A 6,000-nucleotide genomic window follows, 5' to 3' on the forward strand; every position below is an offset into this window, starting at 1 on the left:
GTTGATGTTATCAGCCTAGTGCTAGGAATACTGTGTATCTATCATTAGCTATATGGGGCTATATCGTAGATTGTGGTTTCTCAGTAGAGAAGTGACTGTAGTGTGATTCTAGATAAATCATCATTAGCAATTCATTCAGATGGTCAATAACTTGAAATTTATAGCTGTGATAGGGGTTCAGAAATTGGCACATCCCTTTAAAAATAACAACAGAAAAAATACAACTCCTGGGAAAAAAAAAAGGTGCTGATTCTATAAGATTCTTTATATATGTAAGTGTTTAAAAAAGATTATTTTCCAGAAAGTTTGTGCAGGGTTTAAGTTGCTACCATTCAACCACACTCTCTATATAAAAATATAATAATACAATGTAGGCATTGCTTTCACTGTATCGCATTAAAGTACCTGGGCTTCAGAAATAAGAGCCAATCAACTGAAAACAGGAGGTGGAGATGTGGAAAAAGAACCAAGTGCGATTTTTAGTTTTCAGTTTAAGTGCTCTTGGCATTACAAAAAAAAAAAAAAATCAAGTATCTCACAACTAGGAAACACAACTAAAAACGTAGATAAAAGAACTGCACGGGCTTTAGGGTAAATGCTCAACTTAAACCTCACTGGAGGTAAGTTTTTTCAAGTTTCAAGCAAGACCATTTACTTAATGTGAAGTTTTGGAAAGTTATAAAGGTGTATGTTTTAGCCATATGATTTGAATTTTTTTATTTTGCTTCTTTTAGGTTTGTTCTTATTTAAAGCAATATGATTGTGTGACTACCTATAGTTACACTTGTGTTTCAATCAGATCAGATTGTTGTATTTATTCCACTATTTTGCATTTAAATGATAACATAAAAGATATAAAAAATTTAAAACTGCTATTTTTCTTATAGAAGAGAAAATGGGTGTCGGTGATTGTATTTTAATTATTTAAGCGTCTCTGTTTACCTGCCTAGGAAAACATTTTATGGCAGTCTTATGTGCAAAGATCATAAAAGGACAAAAAATTTAAACTGCTTATAATAATCCAGGAGTTGCATTATAGCCAGTAGTAAAAAGAATAATAATAATAATAAAAAAACCATGTCTATAGCTGTAGATGGGCTTCACATCTGTAAAGCAATCAATTGTATATTTTTGTGATGTGTACCATACCGTGTGCTCCAGCAAATGTCCATTTGTGTAAATGTATTTATTTTATATTGTATATATTGTTAAATGCAAAAAGGAGATATGATTCTGTAACTCCAATCAGTTCAGATGTGTAACTCAAATTATTATGCCTTTCAGGATGACGGTAGAGCAATATTAAACAAGCTTCCACTTTTGATTGCTCTTTTGTATTGCGTTTCTTTTTTTCTTCTCCCACCAAAGAACCCAATCAATAAACACTGTCCTTTGTTGCTTCCATTCAAAGAGTATCTCTGAGAACCTGTTCCCTAAAAATAAAGTCAGAGTTTAAATAAGAGCTATATAAAGGCTTGTCAGGATGAATTCTAGGGTGCCAAGAGACATTTTGCATATTTAAGAGTATGCAAAGTGTCTGATGGCACATTAGAATTCATTCTGACAAGCCTTTATATAGCTCTTATTTAATCTTAAAGCATCTCCACATCATCCTGCATTACTCAAAATCATCGCCTCTGTGTCAATGTCATAACAGAAAACTTTCCCCCTATTTTAAGATCATATTAAAATCTGCTAGAGATACCTATTATTTCCGTCCATCCACAATTAAATCCTGTGCTTGCACAGAGCTCCTCTGAGAGCTGCAGGCTTTGGGGAGCAGCAGGGGAGTTGCTGTCCACATTTCCTGAAGGGGCACTCACCAGCAGAGCTTATGGGTGGGTGTGCATGAGGAGGGGGAACTGTCCTTGAATTCATGCGGGTTCCATCGCCCTGCTGACAGCAATGGCCTCCCCTTGCCTTTTTCACTGGAAGAGGTTATGGCCCTTGCTGTTCAGGGTCAAGTTGAACTTCCACTGGACCCTTCTGGAGCCATCACAGAAGTGCTAATATGCGCCTGCTTGGCTTCTCTGCCTATCTTGAGAGTGTTCTGTCACTGTGTTTGTCCACCGTATTTCTCACCTTTCAGAGATGGCTGGTTCTCTAGAGAAGCAAGCAGATGACTCAAAGGCCATGAAACTGAAACCGACTCGGGCAGGAGATTATCCAAGTCACTAATATGCACAGTGAACTCAGAGCTGTTTCCTGCTTTAGTGGCCTTTGCCAGGCACTTGTTCTACAGACAATCTGTTGTTTCAATTTGAGTATTTTCAAAGTACTTGCATGAAGATAATGACAGATACATGTCTCAAAAAGATATGTCTATAATCTTGCAATGGCGTCTTTGTTTAAAAATATTTGTTACACACATGGGTGCTTTTAAGCCCTTAACGTCAAAATTCACTCTTGCTGGTTTTTATGATCTAGAGTTGTTTCAGAGCTCTGTTTCTAACATATTTGTCATGGACGCCTTAGGTGTATAAGAAGATAACCAAGTAGGAGGTTGACATTTTAGCATTTGGCATTTTATCAATAATACAAACAAGCTCAGACAAATGGTTTGTGTACTTGTGTCCAGGAACCACTTTTATTTTCACCTGTTGCTTAAAAATGATTCCCTCCCCTTAAACTAGTCATTCCCAAATTTGTCTGTGCATTATTATCTCCTGAAGTGATTTTAAAGTTCCTGATGCTTATATCTCACCCCAAATTATTGGGGTTTGATTGGTCTGAGTTTTGACCTGGGCTTTGGAATAGATTTTTATTCGTTTGTTTGTTTTTTAAATCTCCAGGTGACTCTACTATGAAGACAAGATGAGAAAACCGCTGCTTTGCAATTTTATACTTTAAACCAGGTTGTGTCCTTAAAAAAAAAATCACTGGCTCTGAATTTTGTGTGTGCATGTGGTGGTGGGGGTGTTAAATTTGTTTTTGTTGTTGCTTTTTTGTATTTTACTATCAAGACAAAAGAAGGTAACCTGTGTTTTTAATTCACAAAGTTAATGAAATATACTTCCCTTGTCTTGGCCTCCACTTTCCATGCCACTTCTGCCCTTCCCTCCAGATCCTCCAGCTGTATTCTGCATAAGGAGAGACCTGCTCAAGAAGGCCTGCAGAAAATCTCACCATATTTTTTGTTCCCTTTAAGCTTGCTTATTCTGCTTATTCATGTACCACAGAATTAATATAGATATGAGTCGAAATACCTGTTTTTTGCCTACCCAAAGACCAAAGGGCAACAAAACTGATTTTGTGGAGTGACTTCTCTTACCTCTATTTTCCAAAATGTAATTTAGAGAAAAGGTAGAAATGAATTAGAACAGGTAGAATAATTCATTTTGGGCGTATGCAAAAACTTGAGGTACACTTTGCTGACTATGAAATTGAATTTGTGATTAAATGGCAAGAGAAAAAAGGAGAGATGCTTAAGGCTTTTGTGTCCTCCATGGTGGTTTATACCCTGACTGGATATTTCCATAGTTTAACAGATACAGAAATAAGTGTTTAACTCAGTGTTTCTGGTCCTTTCAAATCCAAGTCTAGCTTCTTCCTGCCTCTTGGAAGTGTGGAGAAAACAAATTAAACAAGTGATGGTAGATGGATGGCCTACTGCATCTTATTATGAAACAAAATAGAAAAGAAAGGAATTTCAAAATATAATCCCCCTTTCCCAGGAGTATTTGTCTTGTTCTCCATGAAGTTAAAGGTCTGAAATAATGTGCCCATCAGGGGCTCAATGTTGCATGTCCATGCCAGTTGGTCCAAGGGCTTGTTATGATGGTAATGACCTCCTGAAAGGAGAGCTTGGCTTGCAACAATACAATTGCTACCAGCTCCCCCGCTGGGAGAAATATTTTATTATTGTCAAATGTCCTCCATAGAGATTTGTTTTGCCTGTTCCTGTTTAAATTAAATTCAAAGCAGAACTGCATTACTATTTCTCTGGAGTATATTTGAGATAAACAACTGGTCTCAAAATTTAGGATTCCTGGCTAGTTCGAATTTGTTTATTAGCAGAAAAATTACAATAGGTGACACCGTAGCTGCAGGAATATTATTATTGCAGCCACACAGGAGATTTACGTACTGAGTCCATGGCTAAGAGCAGGAAAACTCCTTTTTTCATTACAGATGCCAGCCAGATTAATAATTAACTCTTTTATCAATGGTGCAACCTTAAAAAAAATTCTCAGTAGCTAATGCATTGCCACAATGTGCCACAGAATCCAGCCATGAGACAATTTGCTCCAAGTAAGAAGTGCTTTGAAACTCAGGGTCATGAACCACGTCTGGGTGCGTAAAAATATTTTTTAAACAGCAGCATCATATAGACAGCACCAAAGTCCGACCTCATATACTTTTCTTAGAATTATTCTTTGAAAGGATTGAAAAGAATGTTCTGGACTAGATGGAATTAGTTGGATCATTTTGCCAGAGGCCTTCTAATGCAGCTTTGACAAGGGATTCTGAAACAGCAAAGCCCTAGTCAATACCAATTTTGTTATATACAGTTAAATTAGAACTGGACCTTATTCTACTTGAAGTGCTGGGACATTTGTGAACACCACAGTGCTTGTGCTTTTCACAACCTACTGAACTTTGGAGGATAGCTGGTTTCAGGAAGTGCAAGCTAGGGAGGGATCACAAAGAGGCCCTAACAGGAAAACATACCAGACTATCAAGAGCATTGAATGCACTATTCATACTCCAATTCAATCTGCTATGCTCAGGTGAATTTCACAGTTTCTTTGGGAAGTGAAAAACTGCTGTTTTGTTTTTTTTTTTTTTTTTTTTCAAGCACAGAAAACTAAAGTCATAAGAGCGATTGCTAAAAGGAATTCCAGAGCTGGACAAGTGATGGCTTATTTTCCCTTTACATATGAGCTTTCATATGATGACAAATGAAAAATACTAAATGTCCATGTTAAAAATGATATCCTGAAGATACTTTCATGTTAATCTCTCTGAGATTCTTCTCCAGCCTTTTATTTTGCCTTGGTCTTCCTTTTGTGAATATAATCAATTGACCTGTCCTAAAGTATCAACTCTATTTGGACTTATCAATCAAAGCAGACATATAACCTATACTTTAAAATAAATAGGAGGTTGAAACACATTTTGGGGATGGATGTTAAGTAAAAGGATGGTTATGGGTTTGAGGATGGTTTTACAATTGGAAATTTCTGTGGCACATTATGGCCTTTTTTTGGTTGAATGACAGCTGGTGGTGTCAAAACAGGCTGGGGGAGAAGATCATAAAGACAGAGCACGCCACAGGAGTGACAGATCAGGTGCCCAGTCAGTTCCTGGGAGGGACAGATCCCAGCTCTGCCACTAGCCATTCCAGTGAGGCTGCTACTGAAGTCTATTCAGCATTGCTAAGTAAATAAATGGGGACACACATACTATCAGAGTTGTCATTAGAATTAAATTATATCATCAAAAGAAACACCTTGCACCTAATAAAGAAGACCAAGTGGTGAAGCTATTTTTTTTTTTTTTTAACTTTCCCAGTTGAAGCTAGAGAAGAGTAGTAAACAATTGAACCGAAACTGGGTGTAAATGCACTTAGGGCATCGAGCAAATGCCAAAGTTTGGGGCGTCCAGGAGGAGAAGCTGCTCTGGGGAAGGTGAGTGGACAATCAGAGTCAGCTTGATTTGAGTGCAGCTTTGACCAGAAACCAGTCATGCCCTAGCTGAGTGTTGGGCACTTGCTAGACCTTGGCAGGCATCATAAAGTTCACAAGCCCCAGGGGTTTTTGGCTAATACTATCTCCATTAATAGGTGCATAAAAGGAGGTTCTGGAGAACTTAAGGAACTCCCTGGGGCCATCCCGCCACAATGCAGATTTGGCTCCTGAGGGTATCTCTGCTTTTTGAAATGTCAAATGAACTCAATAGGCTTGTAACAAAGCCCCACCTTAGTGCTGTTTTTTCACTAACAGGAAGAAACTCCAAAAGGTGGAAAGCACAGCAGCCTCGCTGGAACACATCGGTGTT

Source organism: Talpa europaea, assembly GCF_964194135.1.
Source record: "Talpa europaea genome assembly, chromosome: 10".
Lineage (NCBI taxonomy): Eukaryota > Metazoa > Chordata > Mammalia > Eulipotyphla > Talpidae > Talpa > Talpa europaea.